This window comes from Cicer arietinum, chromosome 5 (assembly GCF_000331145.2).
Source record: "Cicer arietinum cultivar CDC Frontier isolate Library 1 chromosome 5, Cicar.CDCFrontier_v2.0, whole genome shotgun sequence".
NCBI classification, from domain to species: Eukaryota; Viridiplantae; Streptophyta; class Magnoliopsida; order Fabales; family Fabaceae; genus Cicer; species Cicer arietinum.
Window position 1 is genome coordinate 23835338 of NC_021164.2, and position 15409 is coordinate 23850746.

The 15409-nt window shown below is 28.6% G+C and overlaps 1 long non-coding RNA gene across 2 annotated transcripts; it reads right to left on the reverse strand.

The window, feature by feature from the left end:
* Positions 1 to 2110: 2110 nt before the first annotated feature.
* LOC113786768 (uncharacterized) lies at positions 2111 to 4330 on the reverse strand. Of its 2 annotated transcripts, XR_012163302.1 has the most exons (3): positions 4171 to 4320; positions 2728 to 4060; positions 2111 to 2618 (listed from the first exon to the last, which is right to left on the reverse strand). It is a non-coding gene; the product is annotated as an uncharacterized lncRNA (long non-coding RNA). The 2 variants fall into 2 exon arrangements; XR_003473081.2 differs by lacking the exon at positions 2111 to 2618 and having other exon boundaries at positions 2658 to 4060; positions 4171 to 4330.
* Positions 4331 to 15409: the final 11079 nt, after the last annotated feature.

Consider the following 15409-nt stretch of genomic DNA (forward strand, 5'->3'; position numbering starts at 1 on the left):
ACAAAGTAAGAAAGGAAAGGAGTTGGATCAAGAAACCAATCTTGCAATTGTAAGTTTAACATAATGTGTTATTTATTTACTATTAGTTATGTATACAATTATTCATTTAATATTATTATTTATGCTAGATAAAGCTTCAAGACTTGATTGAAAAAGATGGACAATCATCTTTAGAGGCCTTTCAAAGTGTGTGTGGCAAGGAAAAACCTGGGAGATTTCGTTGTCACGGAAGAACCTCAACACCAACTCTCTTGAGAAGAAATGAAGAAATTGCAAAACTTAAAAGAGAACACGCTCAAGAGATAAAACACTTTAATGATAAGATACAAGAGATAGAGGAGAAACAGCGCAAGGAAATGGAAGCGATGGAAGGAAAATTTCAGCTTATTCTTAAGACAATGTTGAACTCAAACACTGTAGGATTGAATATAGATGCTTTAGCAGCTTTTTTATCAACTCCAGCTGATGCTAACAGTACTCTACATTCTTCTACATCAACACATGCTCCTAATAATAATGAAGTAAGACTAAACTATATTACAGTTAGAAATATTATTGTTAGAATTATATATATAGTATTGTTAGAATTATATTACTATTATATATATAGTATTGTTAGAATATTACTATTATAGACTTTAACATTTTTTCATTTACTCATGATTTTACTTATTGAATATATTATTTTTATTTTGTAGATGAATGATGGTGATACCAATGATGAATTTCAACATTTGGAAGCACAAGATGAAGAAATAGATGTTGATACTTAAGTTTTCTTTGTGTATTTGTTTTTATAGATAAAGAATTTTATTTTTGTTATTTTGATTGTCTCCTTATCTCTAGAATATAAATTAGAGAAATTGAATCACTGCAAATACATTGTATGAATGATCAAGAGTTACAACGCTTCATCTATATGACAATGAACTTTATGAATTTATACTATTGCAATTGTTACATTATGAATTTATTACAGTAAATTACAATAATTTAGTATTAACAATTGTTATATTTTTAAATTTATTATAGAATTTCAATAATAATATTTTACTAAAATTATTTTTCTAAAATACAATAATTTAAGAAATTATTTTTTTTTAAAAAAAATTTACTTTTTGCAATGGTTTTAAAGCATTGCCGTAACTTAATTGAAAAAGGAACCTACAAGAACGGTTTTAATTTGGCAACATCATAAAACCGTTGTTGTTGTCAATTTGAAAAAATGTTATGTTAGAGGTAGCTACCAGTACGGTTTTTAAAAAGTGTTGTTGTTTCACAAAAAACCGTTGCGTTAGCCTAAGGCAACGCCTTGGTTCCCCACGGTCAGAAAACTGTTCTCGTAGATTACGGCAACAGTTTTTTTACGTTAAGCAACGGTTTTTATGCGTTGCAGTAGGGCAAAAATGTTGTAGTGTGTAAATCGCAGGAGCTTTCTTTTCATTAAAGGATGATTTAAGCATTTTTGTTGTAATGAAGTTGTGGAGAACATTCTCGATTTTCTAGTCTTCTATCAAGAATGTTCTTCGTTCTGTTGTATGAGTTGCTGGATTTTGAACTTCTGACAACAGTTGTAGTGTCTTATCATGTTTGCAATGGCTGCAATTGTTTCTTTATCAATCTGAAGATTGATCTTGCTTGTTAGTTCTTGATGCTTAGCTTTTGCCTTTGTTAATCTTTTGGAGTAGATCTTTTTGGTATGATCTTTGTGTACCTACTTCTGGTTCGTAATAGGGACTGGTTTATCAACAAATCAGAAATATTCTTGTCTATAGCAAGCCATCAACTTTGGAGATTAATCTTGCTTTATATTCTTGATGCATTGCTTTGCTTTTGTTGATCATTTTCTCTTTGAATCTGTCCAAAATAATCTTGAGTATATAATTATGTTCCTTTGTAGTAAATATTGGTGATATGCAATGTAGATTAATGTACTTTCATTTCCCAAATCGATCTTAAACTTTCTTTGTAAATCAGAACGTTATTCTATTAGTGTTGTCAAAACCAGAACGTTCTTGGATTTAAAGCTGTGAAAAGGAGAATGTTCTCCATTTTTCCAGACTTCAGTTTTAATAACCAAAACATTATTTATCTTTCAGACTGTTGTCTTTTTAATAAACCAAAACGTTCTTATTAAAGTTGTGAACATCATAACGTTCTTGGATTTTCCATAATTCTGTCTTTTTTAATAAACCAGAACGTTCTTGGATTAAAGCTAAGAACTCTAAAACGTTCTTAGATTTTCCATAATTATGTCTTTTTAATAGGCCAGAATATTATTGGATTAAAGTTGTGAACTCCATAACGTTTTTAGATTTTCTAGAATTTTGTTTTTATTAACCAGAATGTTCTTCGATTATCTGAACGATCTTGCTTCTTTCAACATAGTTAAGACATGATTTGCTTTGATTTATATCATGGTATGATCATTGATTGTTGTATGAATGTATTTGATCACCTTCTTCATGAAGATGCTACCTTGAAGATGTAATAACCATTCTCTTCAATGATTGATATATGATACATTCCTTTTGAAATTATTTCATTATTGAGTGGATACTTATGCACTTTGATGATGTGAATGACTTCTTTCTTGTTCACTTATGCAATTCATATTCCTTAAACAAAACTCAAGTGCGATCATTAGTATACCACTATTCATAAAATTTAATCATTTATTCCATAAGATTTATTGTCATTAAAAACATATATCAAAAAGGTTTTTACCTCAACGTAACTAACACATATGGTTAAGCTCAATGTTTGTGACGTTTCTGATGTGTGTCTTAGTACTTCTACCTCATAGCATACCAAAACCAAATATAACATTCAAAAGAATAAAGGGTCAATCGTATAAGGGCAAGAGCAGCCTTAGGCCAAAGTTGTTTATACTTCCACAACATAACTTTGTTCTTACACCACTAATAACATCTTCTATTTAGAGAATATGTGACAAGTCCTTGTTAGTGTCCTTTTGAAGCCCTTCGGACGACTTCCAAAATCACGCCAATGAGTGGACCCAAAAAGAAGTAGGCGGTTTTGAATTGACGTAGTTTTTGTTTGGTAATTTTGTCGAAATGCCTCATTTTGTAATTTGTTTTAAACCTCTATCGACATTTGGCTAACCCTACCCTTGGAGGGAGACAAGTGAAAATTTCTATCAAAATATGTGATGTATGGTAGGCTATCTAAATAATATTAATTGCTACATTATTTCATTTTAAATATAATTGCTCATGCGATCTCTTAATTTAATTTCAGGTAACACTTCATTCATTAATATTTTTATTTTTTTGATTTGGTCCTTTATTTAATTTTAAGTAACAATTTGATATTTTATGTTTTAAAATGTCAACAATGTTATTATTTTTTTTTTACAAAAATTCATCAAAATTTTCAAACAAAATCCATAAAATTAATTATCATCTTTAATATAAAATCAAATTTCATCAAATTCGTAACTTAAATTTTCAAATAAATTCATATTTTTATTATTTATTTGATGTTATTGGAGATGAAAATATGAGTTTATTTAAATATTTGAGTTATGCATTTAATGAATACATGAATCTTCTTGAAATTGGTATTGAATTTTATGGATTTTATTTGAAGATTTTGATGAATTTTCTAAATTTATATAAAGAAAAGATAATATCATTGACATTTTAAAATATAAATAATTAAATTGTTACTTAAAAGATCAAAACAAAAAGAAAAAAAATGATTAAAGTGTTACCTGAAATTAAGTTAAGGAACGTTGAAACAATTATGCCGTCATTTTGTTATCACCATCTTATGATAGCTTATACAATCTTAACTACAAGGTAAAAAAAAACATAACTAAAACAAACAACAATTGGATGTCAACCCAAAAACTAAATTAAAGCTCGTGGAATGTTCTAGAATAAGGTTTATTTCATAGATCTTTTACTAGTGCAGTAACTCATTTTGCGTTTGTTTACTCATTTTTGTCTGGTACTAATCGGTAGCCATATACAAATGTGATCAATGCACTTATACCATAAGGATGGACAATCGGAAGCAGATTCACAACTTTCTCCTACAATGAAAAAAGATAAGAAAATAATGTCACTAAAATGTGATAAAAGATTGTGTACTAATTACAAAGTAATAATAAGAAAATTTGAAAAGAATGGAGAGTTGATTTACCACTGCATCCAACGTGTGTTACAACAAGAAATAGAATCGCAGCATAAACAAATTTGAGAATTTTAACCATATTTTTGATTCTCTTTAAATGGAACAAAATAAATATAGTTTGGTCAATATATAGTGAAGCTCATAGTCTCTTAAATACAAATAAAATAGTTTTTAGCTTTGAGTTGTAAAAAAACCCTTCATAAAACTGAATCACTATTAAATGTCCCTTAAGTAAGTAAAAAGGTTACTTAAAAAGTTTGCTAATCATAAGAATATATTATTTTTCAAACCTTTCATGATAAAAAAATAATTTTTTTGTAAAAAGATTTTTGGATGTCAAATTTAACTATTAAAATAATGCACCAACGTGTGACAGCCTATTTATCCACAAGTTGTGTGGCGAAACTAGCTTAGTTTCTACGGATAAGGTTGAATATATATAGAAAAATAAAATATTTTTTGAATTAGTATATTAAATTTTTTTATTTCCTATGAAAATATGGAATTAATATGTTTTTCATTTGAGTTAATATATTTTATATTTTGGATGAAGGGTAAATATTTTAATCCTAAAAATACTGTTTTGGATGTCTTGATTTTACTTTAGAATTTAAAATAATTCTTAAATTATATAATATGATAATTTTAATAAATTACTTATATTCACTAAAAAAAATGTCTCCTTTTTTTAATTATTTTAGGCCTCTATCGATGTTTAGTTAACTCTATCTACTACTACTATTGGAGTGAGACTAGTTGAAATTGTTAGAATCAAATTGATTTTAACAAAAATATTTTATGAGAACAATATATTTGACATATTAGAACATGAAAGAAGATTCGTATTTTTGAACACAATCTAAAATAAGATTTGATTCAGATTTATAATTAAAAAAAATCTTTAACCAAATTGAAAAGGGTATATGGTCAAGATTTGAAGAAAATGTGATCAATATCTTATCAATAAGAAGATATGAATTATTTATAAGAATATATGAATTATTTACAAGAAGATACGATCAAGATTTATCTACAAGAAGATATGAATTATTTACAAGAAGATTTGATCAAGAATTATACAAGAAGATATGAATTATTTATAAAAAGATATAAATTATTTACGAGAAGATATGATCAATAATTATTTACAAGAAGAAACACTCTAAAGAAGATACCTTTATTATTTGCAAAAATATAATTTAGATTTTGACAAAGGACAAAATACTGAATTAGACTTAGTCATATTCCTACTTGTGAAAGTTTAAGAACCGATCCAACACTTTGTTCTATCCCAGATCAAAACAAGCAATAGAAAGGAAATTTCATTTGAAAAATTTGCGAAAACAATCTTAACAAAATATGAACAATATCAATCTAAAAAATTTACAAACTCAATATGAACATAATAAATCTAGAAGAACTGCTCAGATTGGATTCAGAAATAAATAATTGGCCAAAGAACGTATTATCAAAAAACATCTTGTTCAAAATTATTTTTAAATAAGATCGTTGTTGACCAAACTAGAAATGAAGATACAACTCAAAATTAAACAAGTATTAAATTAAAATCCTAATTTTATCTATAAATAGATATTTTAGGCTGAAGAAGAAGATCATCGAAAAGTTAGAAAAGAGTAGAAGACCTCAAGCTTAAAATTTCAAATTCATCTTAGAGTTTAAAAGGAGAAACACTTGTTCGAATGAGAAATATTTTTTAAGTATTTTTCTTAGTGTGTGATAGTCATTGTTATAATTAGTTTGTTAGAAGTAACTACTCAAGTTTCAGACCTTTGTATTCAAATCCGATAGTGATGTTAGTGGCCTTCAATAATTTGGGATTGTCAGATTGTGTGGAGAAAACTGACTTAGAGGGTCAAGAGCTTTGTAATTCAAGTTGTTGAATTAGTAGATCAAATTCTGCTGAGTGAAGAGACTAGATGTAGTCATGTTAGTGGTGAATCAAAATAAATTACTTGTGTCACGTTATTCCTATATTCCTTAGTTTTACTATTACTTCTACTCCAAGTAAATCATCAAGAAAGAACTAATTTTTAAATAAATTAGCAAAAAAGTTATCAACTTAGTTAAAAACAATTCAACCCTTATTTCTCGTATTTGCACCTATCAAAATATGTGATATAAAGAAGATAATCTACATAATAACAATTGCTGCGTTATTTCATTTCATTGTCGTCATCTTATTACACCGTATAATGTCATAACTAAAAGGTTTGTGAAATTAGGAAAAACAAACACAAATAATAATACAAATATTGGTTGCCAACACAAAAAAATGAACTAAAGCTCGTGGAATGTTCTAGAATAAGGTATATTTTATAGATCTTTTGCTAGTGCAATATACAAATGTGCGTCAATGCACTTATATCATAAGGATGGACAATCGAAAGTAGTTTCACAACTTTGTCCTACAAGTTTAAAAAACTGTTTTTCTCCAAAATCAACAACTTTACATATTTGAAGTCTAATAATATTTAGAGGAGGGAAATGTTGTAGAAAAATTACAATCATTTTGTGATGGTAACTAACATGTCTAGAAAGTACACTAAAAAAAAAATATTTTTCTCAAAAATGTCTAACCATTAATGTTTAAGAATTCGTGCACCTAAGTTGTTTTATTTAAAAAAAATTCCAAAATTTATTTGTCACATTCATACCTTCGTGCATGCAAAATCATTGACTTGATCATGAATTTCCTTAAGAAAAATGAAAATGCATGTCATGATCCATCCATTTCTAGGTATATTGAACAAAAATAAAAGTTTCCCCTTCTTTGTTGTTCAACTTTTTATTGAAATGGTTTCTCTTACTTAACCACAAATTTTTTATTTTTATCAATCAAACTTAAAACTCATTATTTAACATGATTTCTTAAAATTACATTACTAAAATTATAATCAAGCTTTCAAAATCACATTATTAATTGTAGATGTCAGATAAAGATAGAGAAAAAGAAAGAGCTCTTAAGACTCGTCAACTAAAGCAACATTCCAAACGTACAAATACAAATCCTCTTTTTGTACAACTTTATACGTTATCTCATAGTATTACTCCATCACATATGACATCTCATGATGCACCTCCTATTGTTACATTTCATGTTGCACATTCTCCTAGGACATCTCAAGTTGGACCTCGTCATAGTACATCTCATGTTGTACCTTCTTCTAGCACTTCTCATGGTGCACCTTCTAGGACGTCTAATATTGGACTTTCTTATTGTTCTCTTCTTGCTAGAATTATCTGTTATTACCCCATCACCTAAGACACCTCATGTTACACCTCTATCTAGAACATCCCATGTCACACCTACACATGCGACTAATGGGATTGAAGATATCATCAAGCTTAATTTTAGTAAGTCATGACCCTCATGAAAAAAAAATACAGATTAATATGCGAGACTTGTGGTTTGGAGAGTTTAAGGTATATTGTTTCAAGGACACCTTTAATAAGTTTAAAACTAGAACAACAATGTGTTTTTTATTATCTCCTTTATATTTTTCCTAATAATTTCTTACGTCTTTAAAAAATATTACCACATGCTAACCCACTGTTTGTTTATATATACAAAAAAAGATTTAATATTTGTCCACCAGATGATGTGTGCACTAGAAAGAACTTTGAAATACGATGTGTAGCAGTAATGAAAAATAATCTAAATAAGGTTTGTAGTTGTAAGACTCATTGCCAACTATCTAGAATATGACAATTGAACTCATACACCTTAATAAAACAAATGTAAAATATAATGAATAATAAATTAGAATCACCAACATAACAGGAAACTATATTCATAAATATAGTTTACAACTTGCTCAATAGATTCCTAAAATATTACATCTTGAAAATAACGACTATTGACTGATTACATCATAAAATAAGATATAAATATCTCATGTTCCTCCAACTGCTAAATAAAAATAAATGGTGGGAGATATAAATATCTTAGTGAGCTCTAAAAATAAAGGGAGGGGCAGTCTTAAAGAATTTCTTTCATAAATATGTATAACACATGAAAACAATTATGCATCTCCAGTTAAAACTTTCACCTTTAATTTTCATAAAATTTTTACTTAAATAATCTTTCTTTCTTAATTCTAAAAAACATATGCATGACCTCAAATATTTCCCTTTAGAATAAGGAAAAGTTGCTCAATATCTTGATGTGGGTTACCAAGATATTTGAGTCTTAATTGGTAAAGATGGTCTGACCAAACCTCAATCAACGTCTTGATTGTTCTCCTTTACCTGTTATTCCATACCTGGAACAATCAAAATATTCCACCGTGAATAAGACCATGCACGGTCTGATTAATGAGACTGTATGAACTTGAGATATTTTGTACGAAATGACTTTATTATGTCATGTATGTAGTGCATCCTTCATCCACAAAAATTATAAATAACTTAACAATATACTAAATCCATAATAATATAATCATAAGTCCCTAATTCCATTTCCTCACACTCTACTTCTCTTAACCTGTAATAACCCAAAATAGTTTCTTTAAAGAATTTCAGTGAATAAATTCGAAAAACCCTCATGCTAGAAGAAGTTAATGTAACAAAACTCATAGTTTCGCATACGCGTCAGAGACAACAACAATAATGAGCAGAAATCGTGCTCAACAAGCATATTGACCTTAAATTAAGGTCTATGAATCTAATTAAATTTTTCTAACAAATAATTCATTCACAAACAAAGATAAACTGCATGCACGTTCTTCAAAACTATGCCTGAAATTTTCAATGAAATCCTTATGTGCTAAATTTCATTTTTCCTCACTCTTTTAGTTATTTTCTTCCGTTCCTTTTAACAATTTCAAAATTTGTTATAAAACTTGAAAACAATTTAATCCACCAATCTCACGTGCTAAAAAGCTTTAATGTAAAGAATTCACTGTTGGTATTTTAGGGGAGAAGGTTAGGGTTTGATTAGAACAGCTTCGAGCTTCCCTCTTGAGTCGAACTATTGCATCGACCCAAGTTCTACAGTTTTGGTTGTTCTCTACCGTTTCTTTGATTGAGGATGATCTTTAAGGATGCAAGGTTGATTCACACATGCAAGATCAGGGAATAGTTTTAGGGAGTCTAGTAAGCTTTCCTCTTCGGGTGATTTGAGAAAGGAAGGAAAATGGAGGGATTGGTGCTTGGAGTGAACATTAACAATGCACTAGAACAAGAAGAATTGTTGGAAAAAATGGGGAATTTTTTATACTAACAATGGTATTTAGGGGAAGTATAAAGGGGATTCCTTTAAATGCCCTTTGGAGTTGTCCAAATATTATCCTATTGCCCATTTCTTAATTAATAAGTTTTAAACCACTTATTTTAGTTTTAATTTAAAAGTCTCACTAATTAAATTCTAGGTTTCAATTTTGTTTGGTAAATTAGTTGTTGTAGTTTTGTTTTGTGATTTCAATTTTGCATTGTGTAAAATTCTGCAATGTCAAATTTTGAGTTTTCTTTATGTTGTTAGACAGAATTGAATGACATTGCTCCTAATCATTCAGATTTGTTTCTCCACACACATTAACATGACAAGGATAAAATTTGGGTCGATAGAAGATCGAAATATGTGCACATAAGAGTTTTCAACTATAACTTATATATTAATTTTTATGTTGGTTTTATTCTATATTAGTTTGTTTTAAAATATTAATTAAATTTATATTTATGTTGACAGAAAAAAGTTTAGACATAGATTGAAAGAATTAACTCAAGAAGCACCTTTGTAAGGAACTCCTCCATCAAATGAATTAGATGTGTGGTATGAGGTTGCAGGAATAAAAAAAAGGACGGGTATATAATCTCAAGAATGGAATCTACCGTATTATTTAAGTAGACCATATTATCATGGGTCATGTTTTTCATCAATAGAGTGGGTACAAAGACATGAATTTGAAAAAATGAAAAATGAAAGAGATCAACAATGACATGAATTTGAAGAAATGAAAAATAAAATAGATCAACTTCGAGAGGAATTGGCTAAATAGAGCATTTGAGCGCAACAACCACTTGATAAAATGATTGATGAATAACTTGAACTTTCAACCCATGTCATATACTAGAGACCAAGTTCATGATGAGGAGATTGATGATCATGGTGCAACTGATTTTAATGATGAGATTGATGATAATGATGCTAGTGATCATGATGATGAAAAGTTAGATAGATAGTGATAAATTAATCCGAAAAACAAATATGTTGCATCATGTTATGACTAAAATATACTATGTTTAAACTAAAATTTTATATGCATTTTTTGAGTACTTAGAAATATTACTTTAATATATTATGTTCTTTAGTTATGTAAATTGATATGCTCAATACATTTAAATGATTTTGGTGTATGAACTTTTTAGATAGTAAAAAAATTGTTTTAATTGTTTTTAGACATTAAAGGAATGGATTTAGAAGAAAAAACTGTAAAGTTTAGAGACAAAATTAGTGATCAAATACTTAATTAAAATCACCACTTAAGTTACAAATTTAGTCTCTAAATCATTGGCTAATGACATACAAAATTAATTCAAAGTGGTTGCTATATCAGTCTCAAACTTTAGTCACTAATTCGATCACTAAATATCGATTTTTGATTTAGTCGCAATAATTAACGACTAGTAATTTATCAGTAAAATTTAAAAAGTCGTTGATTCGGTCGCTAAAAGCCACAACAAACGATTTTGAAATAATAGCAATAGATTATTCGGCACTAAAGCCAAAATTTCTAATGATGTAAGAACTAAAACACATGCAAAATTTAAAAATGATTTTAAATGAAATCTTAATAGATAAACATATTTGATCATCAAAATAAGGAGAAAAAGTCAAACTTTACTTCTCTGTTCAAATGTGTGTGTGGTTTCAACCACCACAAAAGAGAGGAGAAGAAAAACATTTCTTGTCAAACCACTTAGTTTACTATATAGAGAGGTTGAGAGGATGATTTTTCATGTTGATAGTTTTTGTTTTGAAGTTTAGATCATTGACATGAAAGAGGAAGAAGATAAGTGTGTGGGTGTGTGTTTTTGTTTTGTTTTTGTGTCACCATTTTTGAACGAAAAGAAATGAAGAAGGAAGAACAAAGAAAGAAAGCGATAGCAATTTTAAAAAGTTTTTTTTTTCTTCTGAAATGTTGTGGTTTGTTTGTAGGTGGCTTCAGCCAATAAATTATTAATAGAGATAAATTTTCTCTCTTTTTCTCATAATTAGCTCAATTGTTAGTAGGCTGAATCCTACCACATTATATTCACCAGTAATCTAACTTTCTTAAGTTATGTTAGATCTAATCTTTTTATCTATGTCTTTAACGAATAATTTTACTGAAAAAAACTATTTAATCATTTCGTCCTTGTTAGAAATAACTATAGAAATTTTAAATTTAATTTTCGTCGAATTTTGAATTCGGTTGAAAATTAAATAACAAATAATTTCTACCGACTATTCTAAAAATAATAAAAATTTACTACTAACGATTTTAAAAAATAATATAATTTTTATATTTTAAAATTAAATAATTTGGAATTACTTAGATATAATGACAATCCCAATGAACTCTGTAGCAGAAACAATCCCAAATGGTTTACCAACAAGTTATATAATTGCACCAATTTTGCACAATAATTGGTTCACTTTTACACTGTCTGTATAACCTATATTATATATAATCTATGTAACTAGTAAACACCAGAATTGCACAATAATTGCAACACTTTTGCTAATAAGGCCTAATTGCACCAAAAATACTGAACCAACCATTAAGTATCATATAAGCACTAGAATCTTACATAAGTCGTATTACAGACTAAACATGCCACTGCCATTTAGAAAATAAGTACCATAATCTATTTTCAAATTACGTCAACCACGCGCTTTTGATTAAAAATGAAAAGGCGCAATGGGTGGTTTTGAATCCGGGTCATGCGCGGAAAGAGGCGTTGATCAACGATTAGACTAGTGCAATGCTTTAGTCAATAATTGAACGTTATATGGATATATCTTTTCGCGAAACAGAATGGCAGAACCAATAATCGTACCTCTTTCTCAAGTGACATTATTTTTAATAAATAGTGTCACTTTGGACAGAATGTGAACACGAAATTTTGGAGATTGCTATCCACTTTTCTCACTCATTCTTATATTCTAAGTCATCTTATTCTTCTCTAATGCATGAGTGAAGAATAGGAAACATTATTTTGTAACATACTACTGAAAGATACTCTTGGTGTGATAGTGGAAATCATATTAAGGTTTTTCAAAGTACCCTGAAGGGGATACGCTGGTTATCTCATTTGCATCGGATTGGTGGAGGCGAATCGAACCTAAAGGCTAGTGTAACAACATGCTTTGGAATTTGCTACATATAATTGTCATCAACAGTTTCACTATTAAAGTCTTGCAGCAATTGTCACAAACACATGATCCAACAATCTTTAGGTTCGATTTATTTTCAATCAATTGCTGCATCACTCAAAGAAATGACTTCTAATTTTGTGAAGTTGGAGAATATCGATGGAGGAAACTTTATCCGTTGGCAGAAAAAGATTAAATTCCTTCTTACAACTTTGAAGGTGGTGTATGTTCTGAACACCACAAGATCACTAAAGAAGAAAGTGGAAACATTAGCAGAAACAAGAGAAAGGCAGAAGTGGGACAATGATGACTATATATGCATGGGCTATATTCTCAATGGAATGTCTGACTCCTTGTTCGATATATATCAAAGTAGCATCTCTACAAAGGAATTATGGGAGAAATTAGAGTCAAGATACATGCAAGAAGATGCTACAAGTAAGAAGTTTCTTGTTTCTCAATTTACTAATTATAAAATGGTTGATAATAAATCAGTAATGGAACAAATGCATGAGACTGAACATATTCTTAATAACACAAACAACATCAAATGCACATGAATGAAGCTATTATTGTATCATGCATAATAGACAAACTTCCACCTTCGTGGAAATTTTTTAAAAAATCTATGAAACTTAAGAAAGAGGACATATCTCTTGAGCAATTGGGTAATCACCTTCATTTAGAAGAAGAGTATTGTAAACAAGAGGATACTAAAAACCAATTTTCTCATGAAAAGATCCATGTAATGGAGGAAGGAAATTCAAGCAAAACTTTTAAGAAAAGAAATCGAGATTTTGATAAATCTCATGAAAAACACAATGGTAATGATGAACAAAGAAAAAGAAAAAGAATTTGTTATCATTGTGGAAAACCATGACACTTTAAAAATGAGTGCAGGTTCTTGAAAAGAAAGAACAAAGAGAAGAATTCAAGTGCAACAAAAGATAATCTTGTTGTTGTCATTTCTGAACTCAACATGACTGAAGATGTGGAATCTTGGTGGATAGACTCTGGTGCTACCCACCATGTGTGCAAAAATAAAGAACTATTTAAGACCATTAATGAAGAAGATGGAAGTGTTTTGTACATGGAAAATTTCTCAACTGTCCAGTCAGAGGAAAAAAACAATGGAGATTGAATTCACTTCTGGAAAAATACTTACTCTTAAAGATGTATTTTATGTTCCTGATGTTAGGAAGAACATGATTTTTGTACCTTTACTTAACAAGTTTGGTTTCAAATGTGTATTTGAGATAGATAAATTTATTCTCTCTAAAGGTGATATATTTGTAGGGAAGGGTTACTTTTGTGAGAATATGTTCAAATGTAATGTTGTTAGTAACTATAATAATATAATTTCTACTTATATTGTTGAGTCTTGTGATTTATGGCATATGCGACTAGGACATATTAACTTTAGAAAATTGAATGACATGATAAAATCAAATTTAATTCTGACTTTTGATAAAAAATTCAAATTGATGTACTACTTGCATGCTAATTAAAATCACAAGAAAACCTTTTAAAAGTGTTGAAAGAAGTTCTAAGGTATTAGATTTAATTCACTTTGATGTATGCGATTTACATGGTTGGCCTACAATTGGTGGTAAAAAGTATTTTGTCACTTTTAATGATTATTACTATAGATTATGTTATGTTTATCTAATGCACTCTAAGAATGAAATTTTAGACAAATTCAAAATATTTAAAGCACAAGTAGAACTTCAACATGAAACTTTTATTAAGTGTTTTAGAAGTGATAGGGGATGAGAGTTCTATCATCTTGAGTATTTTGAGTCTACTGGTATTGTGCATCAAACAACTACACCATATTCCCTACAACAAAATGGCATTGCAGAAAGGAAAAATAGGGTATTAGAAGAAATGGTGAATGACATGTTATCCTATTCTGGTTTATCTAAAGGTTATTGGGGGTGAAGCCATGCTAACTGCATATTATTTGCTAAATAGGGTTCCCAATAAAAGGAACAAGATAACCCCATATGAACTCTGGAAGAAAAGAAAACTCAATCTTAGTTATATAAAAGTTTGGGACTGTAGAGCAATTGTTAAGGTTCCTGAACCAAAAAGAAAGAAATTAGGAGAAAGAGGAATTAAAAGTGTATTTCTGGGCTATGCTGAAAATAGCAAGGCCTATAGATTCATGGTTGTTGAATCTAATGACTCATATCCTATTACCACATTGATTGAGTCGAGAGATGCAATTTTTTAAGAAAATAGATTTAACTCAATTCCACATCCGAAGGAAACTGTATGTTCTAGTGTACAAAGTCTAGAAAATAATGTATCTAATAAAGATACTTTGACATATTCAGAACCCATAAGAAGTAAAAAAGTCAGAAAATAGAAATATTATGGACTAGACTTGTTTATGTTCCTTGTAAAAAGTACAAATGATTCCATTAACAGTTATGGGTCAATCTATTATATATATATATATATTTAAAACAGACCCCAAAATGCCACCTCACTCCCGAATGCCACATCATTCTATTTTATCCACCTATACAAATATTTCCCACATCAGCCAAAAGCTGATGTGGACCTCTCCTCCTTTCTCCCCTCTCAATGCCAAATCTCCTTCAATCCTCCTCTCAATAATAATATTATTTTATAATAAATTTATAAATTCTAAAATTATTTTACAATTATTTATAATAAAATTATAATTTATAAATTATTTTACAATTTGATAATAATTTATAATTTATATTATTATCAAATTATTTTATAAGTTATTTTATAATAAATTTATAAATTATTTATAATATTATTAGTCATTTATCAATGGTAATAATTTATAATAAATTTATAAATTATAAAATTATTTTACAATTATTTTTAATA